Raw genomic sequence first — 20,413 nt, forward strand, 5'->3', positions numbered from 1 at the left:
ATAAATTGTGTGAACAAATTAAGTTATGAAGTCCTGAGTTAAGAATCCCAAGTACAGCAGCAGAAATGTGTTCAGAGGTTACGCAGAGCATGGGTGCTGTCTGAGGAGGGGGCAGAAGATGTTGGGGCGAGTAGAAGAAAGGACAGTAGGATTCCACAGCAAGATGAGGGACATGGAGGCATGAAAGGGCGGCTAGGGAATCACGAGCAAAGTAAATGGGCTTCACTTTGGGGCTGACCCAGCTTACATGTGGAGAAAGCTGCGGGCGACCTTTCATGTTTTCTAACTTATAGGACACTGCGTCAACTCTGTCCCCAATTCCTGCTCACCGTTTTTCAGTGCATCTACTTTTAGCTTCAAGTTTTGACCTTGTTCAGAAAACAGACACGTATTTTAGGTTGTTGCTGCTCGTTTGTACTTGAGTGAAGATGACTTCCACATGCTTTCTCTAAAGAAGGTTCGCCCTGGCTGGGTAGTTCAGTTGGTTAGGGCATCCTCCTGATGCACAGATAAGAAGCAACCAATGAGTGCGTAACTAAGTGGAACAACAAGTTGAGTCTCTTTCTCTCTCTCCCCCTCTTTCCTTCTAAAAATTAATTTAAGAAAAGAAGATTTAAAGAGCAGGAATGCCAAGAGTTCTAAACTATAGATCTTAGTTTGGATCTATAGTTATGGATATTAGTTATGTCTCCCTCCTCCTTGCCTCTCACGCCCATTTGCTTCAACGTCTTTGTTCAGTAAGGCCAGCTACTAATCACTCACCTATTTGAAAATCTGCAAAGCTACTGGCTTTTAATGATGTGCTGGATTTGTTGTCAATTTTGTTTTTCTAGGATACAGTAGTTAAGAACCTCTGGAAAATATCAAGATGAGTTGCCTAATCGTAATATTAGCCAGAGGTTGGCCTTCGGCTACAGTCTGTTTTTTCCTTTCGGATATAGCATTTTGAGAAAACAAAGAAAAATACTGTCCTCTCTGTTCCTTTTCTTTTTTAAATTAAATTTACCTGGAAATGTGCACATTGTGCTCCAATTCCTCCTATGGCTCAGGCCCAAAATCTCAGAGGAGATTATACACCTGTCTTTATTGTTTATGTTACTACGTGAGTTTCCGAGCCATTTTCCCTGCCAGGCAAATACATATTTTGTGACTTGCCAGATATTGTGTGTTGCTGTTCTTGGCAAAATACTTTGTTCAGTCACCCTCCTGCTCAGTGGAAGAGAGGGCAGAAGGACCTAGCAATGTGATTACTCCGTACAAGTGTGGAAGTTTCCAGGAACAGGAAAAGCATGTCGTCGAGGCGGCACTTCCGTAAGATGTTTGTTGGAAACCTAGGACTGGAGTCTGGGGGAGGGAGGAGCCTTGGGAAGCCCCAGGTCACAGCAGGAGCGACCATGTCAGAGAAGTGGTGATGTTGCCGGCTTTAGAGAGGGGCTCAGAGAAGGGGTTAGGTATCTCTGGAGGTGGCCATGCACTTGCTGAATTATGAAAGAGTCAGAATGTACCTGAGATTTGATGGGAAAAGGGTAGGGGTGTGAATGAAAAACTGACCTTCAATAGAAGGTCCAGAAAATCTAATGCTATTTATTTGGCTTTTTAAAAACTTACTTAAAACTCTTTGAAAGCCAAGAATAATCACATTCTTAAATTCCTTCAGAGTCTCAATCCCTTTTCACCAATTTCAGAAATCACTGGTGCTCTTTGTATGTTCTCTGTTTCATTCTTTTGGTTTTGAACCTGGGTTGGATTCCCGACTTCACTTGCTAGCTGTGTAAATTTGGGAAAATTACTTCACTTAAGCCAATTTTATTGTCAACTGGCAATAGGAAATCGCCAGTTGCTGCTTTAAAGGAGAGCACAGGGAGTCGGTAATTGCCCAGATATCGCCTGTCTGTCACCAAAACTATCCACAGAGCATGGCCTAAATTCATTGTGCTCTAAGTGAACTTTTCCAGGCTCTTCCCCCACCCCTCCAAAGCATCTGATCATCAAAGAAAGAAGATCTTTGTTGTGATTTAGTACAGAGATAAGTTTGGTTTTACATAGTTGATAAGTTCCCCAAAAGCTGCAAATCAGCACTCCATAAAGAGACCCAGGAAGGAGGTTTGCGGGTACAGGCAGCTCCAGGAGTCTGCAGGGCTGTGAGGAGCCCTGGGTCTCCCACTTTCAGGGGAAGCTTCTCCGACCTCTCAGTAAAATGGGTCAACAGTATCTAAGTCACAGGTTGTCAAGATTATCTAAGATAATATACGTAAAAATGGTGTGTAAAGTACAATGAGATGTCCAAATGTTGGTCTATGGTTAAGTAATAAAACATTCTCATAAATCAAAGTGCTTTTCCCATAATTTATTTACCTTATAAGTCTGGATTTCACACACTAACCTGGATCAGATTTTTGTGGTTGTTGCATTTTTATTCTTTTATCATCATTTCAGTTGTGAAAACTGAAATTGTGTCTAGTCGGTCATCATTTTACTTGATGAGTTTATTCAAAGAACCAGTGTTGCGGGTCAGCAGCAGCTTAGACTGACGAATTTCTGAAGGCAGGCTTCACCAGATTGTTCAAGTTGACCAGTTTTATGGGTTGAATTCTGTCTCCCTAGAAAGATATACTGAAATCCTAATCCCCAGTACCCATGAGTGCAACTTTATTTGGAAACAGGGTCTTTGCAGATATAATGAAGTTAAGATGAGCTTTATAGATAGCCCCTAATCCAATGTGGCTGGTATCCTCGTAAGAGGAGGAGAGACACAAACACAGTGGGAAGACCAAGTGATCAGAAAGACTGGGGTTATGTGTTTACAAACCAAGGAATGCCACGGATTGCCAGCAATAAGAGAAGTTAAAAAAGAAAGCACGGAACAGATTTTCTCCTAGAGCCTTCAGAGAGAGATGGCTCTGGTGACACTTCGATTTGGGACTTCTCATCTCCAGGCCTATGACAGTAAATTTCTGTCATTTTAAGCCACCCAATTTGTGGCACCCTAGGAAAGCAATGCAGCAGTTATCCCACAGGCCCATTTGAAGGAGGCTTGGTCCCTGTGATGGGGACGGTAACTGACTTCTCTAGGTTTGATAAACGAACTGCCACAAGTCCACAGGACAGGCAAAAGAGCAATCTAACCTTGAAATGTGCGGTTGGTCAGAGTAAAGGTCCTATCCATTTATGTTCCCAAGAAAGCAGATAGCAGCTCACTACCAGTATAGAAACAAACCCCTTGCTGTTTTTTTTCTATCTTATCGCTCTTTTTCCACTTCAGTTACGAAAGGTTTGGCAATTTGTTATTTGATTTGCCTTACAATGTTAAATTTTTATTAGTAGACAAAAATTAGAAGGAAAGCTGTATAAGGCTTATCTCAACCTGAAAGACATATTGTCAGAGAAAAAACTCAGAAAGCAACTTAGTGACCCTGTGGTCTGGTAGTCCACAATTCTGGCAGCCCTTCGCAATTGCCTGAGGCCTTTGAAAAATACCACCATTTGAATTCTACCCCTAGTGATTCTGGTTTAATTGGCATGGGTGGGGGTTAGGCTTTTGTAGTTTTTTAAGTGCCCCAGATGGTTCTGATCTGCAGCCAGGACTGAGAACCAGAGAGCTGGTCTGAGAAGAGAATGTTGAGTTCAGGCGGTGCTTAGTGACTTGTCCAGGGTCAAAAAGGCAAGTGTCCTGCAAACACCATCCCTGCCCCCAGCGCACATGCCCCTCCCTCTTCACCTGGATAATTGGTGGTTACTCATCAAGCCTTAGCTCAAGCATTGATTGCTCTTTGGGGCCTTTTCTGACCATAGCCTCCCAGGCCAGGTCCAGGCCTCTCCTCTGTCCCTTCACAGTTGCAATCGCTGCCCTCATCACATATATTGACTTACAGGGCGTTGTTCCACTTTGGGGCAGGATATAGCCAAGTGGAAGGAAAATCATAAGAACTTGTTCTTTTTCATGTTTTAACAGAGGAGGATTTTAAATGACTTGCAGTTTCCTAATTTGTGTATAATTCTTGCCCATTTTCTTATACTTATTTACTAATGTTTATTGATTACTAATTATTGATTAGTAATAATTGATTACTAATAATTGATTAGTAATTATTGATTACTGATTATTGATTACTAATGTTTATTGTTTACTAATTATAAAAGTAATTCATACTCATGGTTGGGAATTGATAAACACTCACAATTACACAGATAAAGTAAAATTCCCACAGAATCACCCTGAAGGCTCATTGTGGATGTGACTCCTTGATTAATCAAACATTTTTTGAGCACGTCTTATGCCACTTGGTGTCAGAATACCTAGTTCTAAGCCAGGTCTTGACCTTTGTGTCCTCACTTTATTTGTAAAATGTTTATTTTCACAACAGTTTCACAAAGTATTATTATTCCCACATAGGCAAACTGAAGCTCAAAGAGATTGTCAATGTTTCTTACCTTGTAAGTGCCAGGTCCTGGGATTAGCACCTCGGTCAGATTGACTCTAAGTCCAGGCCCTTTCCTCTATTAGACCTCAAGCTCTGGCCCCTGCCCACTCTCCAGAGTCTTTACCCTCTATTATCTCTTGTTTGGGGTACTCCTGACTGCCCTAAGGTTAGCCATCAAGAACTGCTACTTCGCTTTGCTGGTGTGGAAGATAATTCTTCCAACTCTCTGACTACTTCCTATTCAGCAGTTGCTTCTTTGACAAAGCCTGCTCCTCACACTGAGTGACTTTGCTCTGAGTTCTCATATCTTCCTTCTCCATACTTCTCTCAAAAGCAATGACCAGTTGGTTATTTTCTTGGCTGTCTCAGAAATTCTGTCAGTGCCACCTTCAACAGAGATCCCTAATCAGATCATTCTAGTGCGACTAGTAAAACACTAGGTCAGGCCATCACCATAGTCACTTTTACCCACCCTGTATTCATCCTCCACCTGGCAGTCAGAAGAACCTTTCTAGGTCTAAATGAGAATATACCACTCTGCTGCTTAAAACCCTCTATCTATTCCAGGGACTGGCAAACTACATTCGGTTGGCCAATCTGCCCTCCATGTGTTTTTATAAATAAAGTTTTATTGAAACATAGCCATGCTCACTTTTCTGTGTATTGACAATGATTGCTTTGGCACTGCAGCAGCAGAGTTGAGTAGCTGACACAGAGGTCCTTTGATCTGCAAAGCCTATAATAGTTATTGTCTAGTCCATGATAGAAAAACTCTGCTGACCCCTTTCTGTTGGCTTCCCATCTGTCTGAGTTATCTTGTTATATAAAAAAAACACCCCTAAGCCTAGTGGCTTGAAAAAACAACAATTATTTATTTTGCTCATGATTGCCTGTGATTTTTGAACATTTACTTTGTATATCTGCAATTTGCACATGGCTCTTAGGAACAACACCTCTCTCTGTTCCACGCGGGGTCAGCTGGATAGCTTGACTGAAGTGAAGGTTTTCACTTCTTTTTTTAAATTTAATTTTAATTTTTTATTGTTATTCAGGTATAGTTGTCTCCATTTTCCCCTCACCACTGCCCCCCACCCCACCCATCTCCACCTCCCACCCTTGATCCTATCCCCTTTTGGCTTTGTCCATGTGTCCTAGAATCTTCTGATCTATAGTCAGATGTGTTATCCATTGCATCACTGGCCTGCATCTCATGTATCCTTTATACATGTTCTTCGATGACCCTTCCCCATTCTCCCCATTACCCTCTCTCCTGCCCCTCTGGTTACTACCAGTTTGTTCTTTATTTCCTCGTCTCTGGTTATATTTTGCTTGCTTGTTTGTTTTATTGATTAAATTCCACTTATAGGTGAGATCATATGGTATTGGTCTTTCACCCCCTGGCTTATTGCACTTAGCATAATGCTCTCCCGATCCATCCATGCTGTCATGAAGGGTAGGAGCTCCTTCTGTCTGCTGCAGAGTATTCCACTGTGCAAACGTACCATAGTTTTCTGATGCACTCATTTACTGATGGACACTTAGGTTGCTTCCAACACTTGGCTATTGTAAATTGTGCTGCCATGAACATTGGGATGCACCGGTTCTTTTGAATTGGTGTTCAGGATCCTTAGGGATTAATCCCAGCCATGGTATTGCTGGGTCAAAAGGCAGTTCCATTTTTAGTTTTCTGAGGAAATTTCATACTGTTTTCCAAAGTGGCTGCACCAGTCTGCATTGCCACCAACAGTGTACTGGGGTTCCCTTTCTCCACAACCTTGCCAGCACTTGTCCTTTGTTGATTTGGTTACAATGGCCATTCTGACTAGCGTAAAGTGGCATCTCATTGTAGTTTTAATTTGCATCTCTCTGATGGCTAGTGATGCTGAACATCCTCTCGTATGTTTCTGGGCCCTCTATGTGTCCTCCTTGGAGAAGTGTCTGTTCAGGTCCCTTTCCCATTCTTTAATTGGGTTGTCTGTCTTCCTGGACTGGAGTTTCATGAGTTCTTTACATATTTTGGAGATCAAACCCTGGTCTGAGGTATCATTTGCAAATGTATTTTCCCATACATTTTGTTCCCTTTGTATTTTGCTGAAGTTTTCTTTAGCTGTCAGAGGCTTTTTATTTTGACAAAGTTCCATTTGCTTATTCTTTCCTTTATGTCCCTTGCTTTAGGGGATATATAGATGAAAATATCGCTGTAAGGAATATCTGAGCTCTTCCTGCCAATATGCTCTACTCTAGGACTTTTATGGTGTCACAACTTATATTTAAGTCTTTTATTCATCTTGGATTTATTTTTGTGTATGGTGTAAGTTAGTGGTCGAATTTCATTTTTTGCATGTAACTGTCCAGATCTCCCAACACCATTTGTTGGAGAAGCTGTTTTTACTCCATTTTATGCTTCTGCCCCCTTTGTTGAATATTAATTCACTGTAGAGACTTGGGTTTATTTCTGAGCTCTCTATTTTGTTCCATTGGTCTTTGTGTCTGTTCTTATGCCAGTACCAGACTGTTTTGATTACCATGGCCTTTAACACAGTTTGATGTCAGGTACTGTGATCCCTCCTACTTCGTTCTTCTTTCTCAAAATTGCTGTGGCTATTTGGGGTCATTTATATGGTTCCATATAAATTTTTGAAATGTTTGTTCTATACTTGTGAAATATATCACTAGTACTTTCATAAGGATTGTGTGGAGTCTATAAATTGCTTTGGGTAGTATGGACATTTTAATGATGTTAATTATTGCAAACCATGAACACTATACATGCTTCCATTTGTTTGTGTCTTCCTTAAGTTTTTTCTTCGGTGTTGTATAGTTTTCTGAGTACAGGTGTTTTACCTCCTTGGTTAGGTTTATTCCTAGGTATTATATTTTTCTTGTTGCTATGGCAAATGGGATATTTTTCCTGATTTCTGTTGCTAATATTTCATTGTTGGTGTACAAAAATGCCTGTGATTTTTTAACATTTACTTTGTATATATGCTGCTGTTTTGCTAAATTCACTTACTAGGTAGAGTACTTTTTTGATGAAGTCTATAGGATTTTCTATGTACACTATCATGTCATCTGCAAACAGTTACAGTTTTGCTTCCTCTTTTTCAATTTGGATGCCTTTTATTTCTTTTTCTTGTCTGATCTCTGTGGTTGGGACTTTCAATACTATGTTGAATAGGAGTGGTGAGAGTGGACATTCTTGTCTTGTTCCTGATCTTAGTGAGATCTTTAAGTTTTTGCCCATTGAGTATGATGTTGGCTGTAGGTCTCTCATATATGGCCTTTATTGTGTTGAGAAATGCTCCCTCTACTCCTACTTTGCTGATTGTTTTTTATCATAAATGGGTGCTGTACTTTATCAAATGTTATTTCTGCATCTATTGATACGATCATGTGATTTTTGTCTTTCCTTTTGTTTATGAGATGTATCATGTTTATTGATTTGCAAATATTGTACCATCCTTGCATCCCTGAGATAAATCCCACTTGATCATGCTGTATGATCTTTTTAATGCATTGCTGGGTGTGGCTTGCCAATATTTTGTTGAGGATTTTAGTGTTTATGTTCATCAGCGATATTTGCCTGAAGTTTTCTTTCTGTTATGTCTTCATCTGATTTTGGAATTAGGATGATGCTGGCTTCATAAAAAGAGTTTAGGAGTCTTCCTCCTTCTTGTATTTTTTGAGTAGTCTGTGAACAACAGGGATTAGCTCTTTCTTGAATGCTTTGTAAAATTTTCCTATGAAACCATCTGGTCCAGGGCTTTTGTGGGCTGGGAGTTTTTGGATTACTGCTTCAATTTCACTAGCTGTTATTTCTGCTGCTTCTTCATTGAGTTTTGGAAGATTATATTTTTCTGGAAATTTGTCCATTTCACCTAGGTTTTCAAACTTCTTGGCATATAGTTGTTCATAGTAGTTCATTTACAATCCTTTGTATTTCTGTGGTATCATTTGTAATCTCTCCTATTTCATTTCTGATTGTGTTTATTTGGGTCCTCTCTCTTTTTTTCTTGATGAGTCTGCTTAAAGGCTTGTTGATTTTGTTTATCTTTTCAAAGAAGAAGAATTTATTGATTCTTAGAATTGTGCTTTTAGTCTCTATGTCATTTAATTCTGTTCTGATCTTGGTTATTTCCTTCTTTCTACTTACTCTGGGCTTTGTTTGTTGTTGTTCCTCCAGTTCTTGAAGATGTAGGATTAGGTTGTTTATTTGAAATGTTTATATCTTCTTTAGGTAGGCCTGTATTATTATGAATTTCCCTCTCAGGACTGCTTTCTCTGTGCCTGTAAGTTTTGGACTATTGTGCATTCATTTTCATTTGTTTCCAGAAACTTTTTGATTTTTTCCATGATCTCACTATTAACCCATTCATTGTTTAATAGCATGATATTTAATTTCCACAAATTTTAATGTTTTAGAGTTTTTTCCTTGAGGTTGGTTTCTGTTTTCAGGTCTTTGTGGTCCAAGAAAATGCTTGTTATGATTTCATTTTTTAATTTTATTGAGGCTTGTTTTGTGTTCTATTATGTGATTTCAGTTTGAAAATGTTCCATGTGCCTACGAAAGGAATGTATATTTTGCTTCTTTGAGATGAAAATTTCTATACATATCAGTTAAGTTCATTTGATCTAAGGCATTGTTCAGTGCCACAATATCCTTTTTGATGTTTTGTTTAGAAGATATATCCATTGTTGACAGTGGGGTGTTAAAATCCCCTAGTGTAATTGTGTTGCTATCAATATCTTTCTTAAAGTCCTCCAAGATTTTCCTTATATATTTGGGTGTTCCTATGTTGGGTGCATATATGCTTATAACATTTGTGTCTTTTAATGGATTCTTCCCTTGAGTGTTATGAAGTGTCTTTGAGGGTCTCTTTTTATAGCCTTTGTTTTGAAGTGCCTTTAGTCTGATATAAGTATTGCTACCCTGCCATTTTTTCCCCTCTCCATTTGTTTGTAATATTTTTTACGACCCTTCACTTTCAGTCTTTGTAGGTCTTTAGTTCTGAGGTGGGTCTCTTGTAGGCAGCCTATGTGTGATTTAATCCATTTACATTTAAGGTTATTATTGATAGGTACTTATTCATTGGCATTTTACTTCCTTTGTACCTGTGTTCCTCTCTCTCTCTCTCTCTCTCTCTCTTTATTTTCCTTCTCTTTAAGCAGTCCCTTTAGCATATCTTTTTAAAATTGTTAATACATTTTATTGATTATGCCATTACAGTTGTTCTATTTCCCCCCTTCATTCCCCTCCACCCTGCACACCCCCTCCCCCACCATTCCCCCCTTTAGTTTATGACCACGTGTCTCAAGTTCTTTACATTCTATATTTCCCATACTATTCTTGCCCCCCTATCTACTTTCTACCTACTTTCTATGCCATTTTCTGTACCTTATCCACCCTTATCCTCCTCCTACTCCCCTGTTGCTAAACCTCCATGTGTTTTCATTTCTATGGTTCTGCTCCTGATCTAGTGTCCTCTTGGTGTGCTTTTGTTTTAGATATGGTTGTTTATAACTGTGAGTTTGCTGTCCTTTCACTGTTCATATTTTTTATCTTCTTTTTCTTAGATAAGTCCCTTTAACATTTCATATCATAAGGGCTTGGTGATGATGAACTCCTTGAATTTGATCTTATCTGAGAAGCACTTTATCTGTCCTTCCATTCTAAATGAGAGCTTTGCTGGATAAAGCAACCTTGGATGTAGGTCTTTGGATTCCATGACTTGGAATACTTCTTTCCAGCCCCTTCTTGCCTGTAAGGTCTCTTTTGAGAAATCAGCTGACAGTCTGATGGGAACTCCTTTATAGGCGACTGTCCCCTTATCTCTTGCTGCTTCTAGGATTCTCTCCTTCATTTTAATCTTGGCTAATGTAATTATGATGTGCCTTGGTATGTTCCTTCTTGGGTCCAGCTTCTTTGGGACTCTCTAAGCTTCCTGGATTTCCTGGAAGTCTATTTCCTTTGCCAGATTGGGGAAGCTCTCCTTTATTATTTGTTCAAATAAGTTTTCCACTCATGGCTGTTCCTCTTCCTCTTCTGGTACCCCTATAATTCGGATGTTGGAACGTTTAAAGATGTCCTGGAGGTTCCTAAGCTTCTCCTCATTTTTTTGAATTCTTGTTTCTTCATTATTTTCTGGCTGGATGTTTCGGTCTTCCTTCTGGTCCACTCCATTGATTTGAGTCCCAGTTTCCTTTCCATCATTATTGGTTTCCTGTGCATTTCCCTTCATTTCAACTAGTTTAGCCTTTATATGTTCCTCTAATTTGGACTAAAATCAACCAGTTCTGTGAGCATCCTGATCACTAGTATTTTGAACTGTGCATCTGAGAGGTTCGCTATTTCTTTTTCACTTAGAGTTATCAGCTCTGGGGCTTTGAGTTCTTCTTGAGCCATATTTTGGACTGTTCATGCCTGTTATGTATGAAGAAGGGAGCCCTAGGTGTTCACCAGGGCAGGGCAACTCAATGGCTGGGTTGTGACGCTGTATGTGGGGGCGGGGTCAAAGGAAAGCAATGGTGGTCTTGTCTGCCGCCTCCCGCCACCGGGGCGCACAGTCCATCCCACTGCACGCGAATGTGCGACGGCCTTTCGCCCTCCCCGGGTTCGCTGGGGCCTGCGCAGTTCATCTCACTGGTCACTGCTCACTCCTCTGCTGGTTTATCTGCGCGCGAATGTATGACTGTGGTCAGCCTGCCCCGCACCCTCACTGGGTCCACGCTGCTACCCTGGCTGCCTGCGCACCTGGGTCCGGGGATCTTTCCTGCCCGACCCTGCTCCACTGCTGGCTCCGCCCCTCTTACCGGTCCCAGTTGAATGGTTCATTGTTGTTGGACTTCCATATAGTTCAATTTTCTGTTCTTTGGCAGCATCTTTGTTTACTAAACCTTTGTTGTATTCAAACTTGGTTGGGAGAAGGCACAGTGTTTCCACCTATGCCTCCATCTTGGCGGAAGTCCCCTTTAGCATATCTTGAAATGGATTGGTAGAGGTGTATTCTTTCAGCCTTATTTTTTCTGGGAAGCTCCTTATTTCACCTTCCATTTTAATTGAGAGCCTTGCTGGATAAAGTAGTCTTGGTTGCAGACCTCTGCTTTTCATTACTTGGAATATATCTTGCCATTCCCTTCTGGCTTGGAGCATTTCCATTGAGAAGTCAGCAGTTAATCTTCTCAGGACTCCCTTGTATGTTACTTTCTGTTCCTCCCTTACTGCCTTAAGGATTCTCTTTGTCTTTGAATTTTGCCATTTTAATTATGATGTGTGCTGGATTGGGCCTCTTTGGGTTCCTCTTGATTGGGACTATCTGTGTTTCCTGGATTTGTGTGATTTTTCTCTCATCAAATTAAAGAAGTGTTCCATCATTACTTTTTCAAACAGGTTTTCTATTCTTTGCTCCTCTTCTTCTCCTTCTGGTATTCGTATTACATGGATATTATTACATTTCATGTTGTCCTGCAGTTTCCTCAACCCCACTTCATTCTTTCTGAGTTTTTTGTTCTTTTTTTGCTCTTTCTGAGAGTTTTTTTCTACCTTGCCCTCCAGCTTGCTGATTTGATCCTCTGCTTCATCTATTCTGCTTTGATTCCTTCTACTGTGTTCTTCAACTCACAAATTGTATTCTTTATTTCCTCTTGGCACTGATCAATAGTTTCTATGTCCCTTTCCACCCTTACATAATTTGCAGTAACTTCCTCATAGTTTCCCTCTAGTTTTTGGTAATTCACACTGAACTCATTGAGTTTTCTTATAACCTTTGTTTTGAACTTAATGTCTGATAGTTGACTTGCTTCTATTTCATTTAGCACTCTTTCTGAGGATTTTTCCTTTCCTTTCATTTGGGGGTTGTTTCTTTGTCTTTCAATTATTTGTGACATTCTTCTTGTTTGCTTCTGCTTCTTAACTTTATCTGTTCTGACTCCCTGACTTTGTGGTATGAATTTCTATGGTAGGAGACCTGTAAGGTTCAGTAATGTGGTCTCCTTGATCTCCTGAACTTGATGCTCTTGGGATGCCCCTTATACCATTTATGTTGGTTCTGTGGATGTAATGATGTTTTGATTGTTGTTGGGTTATTGTTTGGTGGGTCCTTCCCTCAAGCTGGTTGACTAAGGGTCTTTCCACCCACCATGTCTTTTTNTTTCTTATAACCTTTGTTTTGAACTTAATGTCTGATAGTTGACTTGCTTCTATTTCATTTAGCACTCTTTCTGAGGATTTTTCCTTTCCTTTCATTTGGGGGTTGTTTCTTTGTCTTTCAATTATTTGTGACATTCTTCTTGTTTGCTTCTGCTTCTTAACTTTATCTGTTCTGACTCCCTGACTTTGTGGTATGAATTTCTATGGTAGGAGACCTGTAAGGTTCAGTAATGTGGTCTCCTTGATCTCCTGAACTTGATGCTCTTGGGATGCCCCTTATACCATTTATGTTGGTTCTGTTGATGTAATTATGTTTTGATTGTTGTTGGGTTATTGTTTGGTGGGTCCTTCCCTCAAGCTGGTTGACTAAGAGTCTTTCCACCCACCATGTCTTTTTTTTTTAGATTTTATTTATTTATCTTTAGAGGGGAAAGGAAGGAGAGAAGGAGAGAAATATCAATGTATGGTTGCCTCTCATGAGTCCCCTGCTGGGAACTGGCCTACAACCCAGGCATGTGCCCTGACTGGGAATCGAACCATGGTTGTTTGGGTCGCAGGCTGTGCTCAATCCACCGAGCTACACCAGCTAGGGCTCCACCCATTATGTCTTGTGTGCTGTTGTGCAGGTGCTGCTAGAACAAAACCATAAAGCCCAAGAAACAAACCCACATCTGCAATAATAAATGCCCCCTGCAAACCCACTATCAACAGCAAATGAACTGGTATTAATAAGGGTGTAAGGAGATTAAGACCATTATAAGAAAGGAAAGAAATAAACTATAGTATAAAATCTAGTGACATAATATGCACAAACTTGGTGGACAAGAAATGAATGTTAAAAAGCTAAGCAGGAAACAAAATATTCCCAATCATGGAGAAGACCACAGTGGATTTTGTCTCAATAGACTCTATTATTTACCACTGTTTTTTCTTTCTGGATCTGCCTCTGGAGATGTCAGATGTTAACCCCATCTGACCTTACGTAGGCTGCTCCAAGACTGCCAAGGATCTACTATCTGTGGCTAACTCCTTCAATTTTTAATCAAGTCACTCTGCACTGAGTAGTCAGGCTTAATCACCACAGAGCCAGGGCAGAGTCCCTCTTGGGATCAGGGCTACTGTTTCCCCTCAGGCTGCTGCCACTTGGAGGGAAGTGGTCTGCTTGAGCAGTATCGTTGCTGCCAAGTGGGTGATGACTCAGCACTTGGATCACAGAGGCTCCTCTCTCAGTTCTCTTCCCAAAGCCTCTGTCCCCAGTTTCTCCTCAGGTGTTACCAGCCCACTCTGCCCACACCCCCCTTTGCTGGAGCCCAGGGTAAGTGGCTGCAAATGAAAATTTATGTGTTGGCCCTTTAAATGGCTCTTTGAGTCTCTAGCCATCTGTCTCTGGCAAGGAGCAACCCTGCCACTTTTTGTCACCACTTGTAATCTGTGTACTTTTGGGGCTCTGGTGCTCTGGGCTGGGGATCCCATTTTAGGATTTAGACCCTGCACTTCTCAAGGGGATCCAACCAGTTGCTCAATTATCCCTCTGGCACTGCCACCTGTGGGCACCCCACCAGAACTCTTGCATCTCCACTGCACACCTTATCAGTTAGTTTGTGCTGAAGTTAATTCTCCTGTCTGTATGAGTTTATAAGGCTTCTCTCTTGCTACCGCTCAGTTTTTTGTTCCAGGTGATTTCTTCACAATTTAGTTGTAATTCCAGATTTGTCCTGGGAGGAGGTTAGTGTGGCTTCCATTCACTCCTCCACCATCTTATGCCTCCTCAGGATTCACTCCTTGAATGGCCCACTCACATGGCTGACAGGTTGATATCGCCTATTGTCTGGGAGCTCAGCTGGGACTCTTGTAGATTTGCCCTATGTGGGGCTCTCTGTGGGACTGTTCAGATTTCCTCATAGCATGGGTTCCAAGAGTAAGTATTCCAAGGGACAGGAAGTAGAAGCTGCCAGTCTCAGATTCAAGGGGAATAGTTATAGATCCTTGAGTTCTCTGTGGAATCACATATAGAATAAAGTCAAGGCTAACCCTGGTCAGATGGCTCAGTTGGTTGGAGTGTGTCATCCCATGGACCAAAAAGTTTGCAGGTTTGAGCCCTGGTCGAAGCACATACCCACGTTGCTGTTTCTATCCCCAGTCAGGGGGCATATGGGAGGCAACTGATTGATGTTTCTCTCTAACCCCACCTTTCTCTCTAAAATCAATAAACATATCCTTCAGTGAGGATTTTTTTAAAAAATCAATGCCCTCTGTTAGCCAACCACTGCCCCCCCACTATGCTATCATCTCTGTACAGCCCCCTTTTCCACTTTGCTCCAGTAACACTGGCTTTCTTGCTGCCCCATGAACATGCTGAGCAGGTTGCTTCCAGGCCTTTGTCCTGGCTCTTCCTCAATCCTAATCCCACTGGTGTCCTCCTGTCGGCTCCTTCTCATCACTCAGCCCTCAGCTCTATTGTCATCTCCTGACAGCCTTCTTCCACCATCTTAACTAACTCAGTCCCCTACCACTGTGGATCTTCCTCAAACATATTACCTTATTTTTTTCTTCTTAGCATTTACCAATATTGAAATTCTCTTGTTTCTTATTACGTGTTATTTATTTATGTGTTTACTTTCTTACTTATTGTCAGCTTTCCCTTTCCCACCATAGAATGTAAAAGCCTTCAAGGCAGAAATCCTGTCTCACATTTGGCTATATCCCTATTACCCAGAATAAGCTAGTTCAAAGTAAGCACTTGATAAAAATGTCTTGGGACAATGACTATTTCCCTGACTATTTTGTAACCCACTTATGGGCAGGAGCTACCAAGTCTGGTACAGTCTTGAAACACCATGGGTGCTCTGTAAGTGACTGTTGAATGAATAGGGTTTGCATGTTCTTGAACCAGAAATGGCAACTACAGAGATTCGTATCAATGTACTGTTACAGATTAAGTTCCCATTTACAAAGTCTCTCTGCCAGTAGTTCAGACACCATACCTAACTGCATGCCCTCTCTCCACCTCCCATCTCTCCCTTCTTATCTTTTTCTCTTTCTGTCTCTTGATCTATCTCTCAAAATGTCTCTGAGTGTCTCTCAAAGTGTCTTTGAGGCTGCCCTGAGGATGTGGGCCTAAACCTAGAGCCTCAATACAGTGCGGGGGTGGTCCACAAGGTTTTAAGACATAGCTGGGATCTCATAGGCTCTTGGTATCTCTGCTGGTCCTGAGATCTTCTTGAGTGTTCAGATCTGCTCCAGGGTGGTGCCAAGATAAGCTTGAGACCTAGATCTCTGAGCAAGGCCAGAAATGAGGACCTTAAGTCTTACAAGGTGAGAGTTTCAGTTCTTAGCAATGAGTGGCTTAGCCCAACCAACATTACTGAGTGAATAAGTGAGTACCAGGGATAACCATGGCCCCACTCTGATCAGATTCTCCATCCTGAGGTTAAACAAGGAAGGCATGCACCTGGTATGAGTCCTTGGCCAATAGCTGCTCCATGTCTGCCTGGGCCTTGCCAGGACAAGGCCCTTCCCAACCTGTGTCTCCTCCTCTCCACCCTTAGCCACAGACACCCATCTTACTTCTCTCTATACTGCCCCTTGGGCTGGGAAACCATGAGCTCTGCTGCTGGAAACCTCAGAAAAGAAAACACCCATGCACACCTGTCCATTCAAGAAAAGGAGAATAAAATGGGCCAGAAGATCACTTTAGGCTTTTGCTCCAAAAAAAAAAAAGAACAGCTTCCTTCTCCTTAGAAAACTCTGCTCACTAAGGCATAAAGCAGAAGGAGCTTGGCAATTCCATTTTAAATAAAACCCTTCTCAATTATCATATTTCAAATTGGAATAACATCCTTGCCCCCTTCCCCACTCCCGCTGTGGTCCCTGCCTCATTGCATTTTATTCTGTTTTAAGACACAGTGGGGAACTGTGAATTCCACTGATTAGAAGAAGCCTGTGATGGGCCTGCCACCAGCTAGCTGTGAAAAGACACATCTAATTAAAACAGACATTTTCAGAGACCCCAGTTGGGCACTGTATCTCCTCAGCATTTTCTCCGACATGTCAGTGTTAACCTGCAGCAGCTCTTTCTCTCTTTTTTCCCTCTCCCCTAATATAAAATTTAGGTCAGTGACTGCATAATGCACAAAAACAACGCTGACTGCCTCCTGTCCCTCCTCCCACCTCTGGAGTTGTGTGTTTGGAAATACATAATTGGTCCCAAATGTTTCTCCCAGCTGACTTCAGTGTTTTGGGTGAAAAGTCAGCCCCAGGAATGCTGGCTGGCTGGCTGGCTGGTGGGCTCCATGCACATAGGACACGGGAAAAGAAAAGCCTGGAGAATTGGTTTTGTGATTCAATAATGAGATCAAGCCACAGGGCCCCGTGAGCTGTCTTAATGTGAAATTAAATATTATCCCTTACCCTGAAAATCAATGATATGGCCTCAGAAAAACCATCAGCCCTCTCTGAGCCTGTCTTTCACCCATAAAAGGAGGTGAGCTGGCCAGATGTCTACACCGCCCTGTGTTGCTTTTGTGCCCGTACATCCCGGCTTCCACAGAGCCTTTTGGAGGCAGATACTCTCTCCAGGGGTGCAGGTCCCTCCCACTCATTAGCAGAGTGTGAATCTGTGTCCACTTGTTCCTTTGATGCCTCCGTGAGAATGTCCAGATGCTAGGGGCCTGGAGAGATGGGTGTCTGCAAAGAGGAGTCCCCCTCAGCTAAAGGAGGTGAGGGAACTGACTTTCTTCCCACACTAGCTGGGACAAGCACTGGCCATAGAGACAGCATTATTTTCTTTACTAGGAAAGTAAATTCTGTGCTTGGAGAAGGGAGAGATAGAGCAGGCGAGCTGGAGCATGTGCAGGGGAAGAGGACCTAGAAATGTCTTCTCACACTCTTCCTGTCTCCAGCTGGCCTGTTCAGCAAGACTTTTGGCATTTGCCAGGTGAGCTTGAAAATCCCTTTTCATTTTCCATTTTCCATGGGAGAAATATAGGAGAGACAGATGTAGGAACAGCTATCCTGCTTTTGTCTGACAGGCCATCTGGTCCAGTACTGCAGCCTCAAGGAAGCACATGAGCACACAGTGGGGGGGCTATGGTCATTCATCCTCCGAGGGGTAAAACTCAGCTACAGGGACATATCACTGAAAAAATTTTAGCTGTTAGGTAGTCCATTATCTCCCATCTGCAGATGAGAAAACAGTCCCAGAAAGGGCAGGTGACTTGCCACATTCACAGAGTTGCTGGCAGCGTTGGCGGACCAGGCATTCCTGAGCACTAGGCTAAGTTAATCTCCATTATCTTGCAGCTTTCATTCTCCCCTAGTTTCCTTCTTCCTTGTTTGAAAATTAATGAAACTCAATTCACCAAGTGTGTCTGGAATACCTGCCTTGTTCTGGGCATTGCGTTGTGTACTGGGGGTAGGGAAGTAACAGCCATAGCATAGGCCTGACCTCAAGAAGTTTACTGTGCTAGGGGCAAATTTCTGTAGAGAAAGAAGTTCAGGTTAGCATCGTAGAGGCTCGCCTGAGCTCCCTGAGCATCTGTACCTCCTTCAGTAATGGCACTGTCTACCTCAAATGATAAGTGACGTCCATGGGATACTGATACCTTAAAAGATAGGGACTGGCTTATTAATTTTGTGTCCCCAATGTCCAAGACAGTGCCTACTACATGGTGGGTGCTTAATAGATATTTTAAAAATCAAATAAGTAAATGTTTTACTTAAACATAGTGCCTTGGCAAGTTATTTAACATTCTTATACCTCAGTTTTCCGATGCATAAAATAAGGATATGTATTTTATTTTCCACCTCCAGTAAGCTAGCTTTATTAAAGTAATTCTCTTGCTAGGAACAACAACGAAAACAGAACTACAAAAACAGAAATATGTATATATATACTTCATATACATCAATTTGGGGGTATGTATGTGTATATACTTAGGTATATATAATTCTTAAAAGATATTGTCAGGAACAAGAAAGTGAGGACTTGAATGGCCCAAATCCTAAAGAAAAGTAAAGAGTTGTTAGCTCAACATTTGCAGGCAAGTTTTTCCTTAAGGTATTTGCGTTCTTCCTAAGGAGCAGCTAAGGAGCAGCATGTGGTGGTCAAGTAGCTGAGCTGAGTAGAGCAGAGCTGAGCGGTCACTCGGGTCTCCGGGGAAGCGGGAAACTGGACAGGGGCCCACCAGGGTGGAGGAGTGCTGATAAACACACAGGAAGGCAACACCCTGGGAGCGAATAGGAACTGGAAACGGCCTTCACTGTGGACTGAGGCACACCTCAAATCAGCTTAGTTTCAGCATCCATTAACCTGACATGTTCTCCTAACTGCCTTCAGAATCAGGAGTCCTCTCTGGAGAAAGATAATGTCATCTAAGATCTTGGAATATCTATACCATTTTCCATTCAGAATTACTTGCATTTAATCTCAAATTGTCAGACATCCCTTCTCCCCGCCCCATTACTGTACTGTTTTAGAATACGGGACTCTGGGAATCCCAATATGTCAGGAAAAACTGACAAGTGAACTGGACCGATAGGAGTTCCAGACACAGACTTTAATACATAAAGTGGTTGCAACAGTACTAGGTACTAAAGGAGCTGACGCATGTTTAATGTTCACAATAATGCCTGCTGCAGAGTAAGCTTAATTTAAGTGCTTGTTAAACATGAGAAATATTGGGGAGTTATGAGGGTTCTGATCGGGGGGAATATCCATCATTCTGTGACCCCGGTGTATACCAACAAGGTGAAGACTCGTACTGCTCACAGTTGGACAAAGACAGAAACTTTTCAGTATAGGAGGACCATTTACGGTTGTTCTAAAGACAAGAGGGAGAGAAAAAAATCAAAATATATTTGGCCGATGGATCTAAGTAAACAGAATAGAGAGGTAAATAATATAGCAGGCACTGTGGCCAGGCTGGGGGACAGCTGGAGTCTGACCCAGCCCCAAAGCCTTTGGGCATTGGTGGGGATCACCTCCCATTCCTGAGGCACTTATGACAGTTAGTAGCACCCCCACTTTATACCGCAGAAAACAGAGACCCAGACAGGTTAAGGGGCTTGCCCTGGGTCAAAGTAGAGTTCCTACTGGAATCAGGACAGACAGTCTCCCAAATGCCATCCTTCTCTTTTCTCCATTACGGTACTGTTTCAGAATACGGGACTCCAGGCAGGGTGAAGGAGGGCACATAGAGCAAGAATCTCTCTAATTGTTTCCTTCTTTATCCTCCTCAACTTCTAAAAGGCGGGGGATGCAGACTGCTTCCCAGCACAGGGTCTTTAGGCAGCAGCAGGCCTGCCTGAGCCTCTTTCCAAGCGGGAACCCCTATAGATCAGGACACATGACTGTTTCAGGAGGCTGGGTGTTAGAGTCATTAACCCTCTGCAGGCAATTTGCTCCAGTTTCAAAGGATGTTGCCATGGTTACTTGACTGTGGGAACACAGACCTGGGTCTGGAACTTTCCCCACCAGCCTGCTGGTTGGAGGAATGGCCAGACTATGACTGCAGACTGAAGGTTCCTGAGGCTGGAGGCTCCCTTCTCTCCTGGCCCTTACCTGTCACTCTCTCAACTTGCTCTTGGCTTCTTCATTTGAAAAATAAAAAAGGCTGTGCCTGGAGATTTGTGTTCCAAAGGAAGATAGAACTGCTTACCGAAGTGCCAAGGTCCACCTGGTCAGGGTAAGAAACATGCCCCAGAATGGCATTTGTGGAAAGTTAAGCCTACTTTGAGTAGAGGACTGCTGTATCTATGAGATAATCTCCCTGCCGGGGTGTTGTCAACCCCTTTCAGGTAGTGAAATGTCAAGCAGAGAGCTGAGCTGGAGGGGGCCCTTCTGAGA

Source organism: Sturnira hondurensis, unplaced genomic scaffold (genome assembly GCF_014824575.4).
Source record: "Sturnira hondurensis isolate 20B ecotype Veracruz unplaced genomic scaffold, ASM1482457v3 Scaffold0020489, whole genome shotgun sequence".
In the NCBI taxonomy this organism is placed as follows: domain Eukaryota; kingdom Metazoa; phylum Chordata; class Mammalia; order Chiroptera; family Phyllostomidae; genus Sturnira; species Sturnira hondurensis.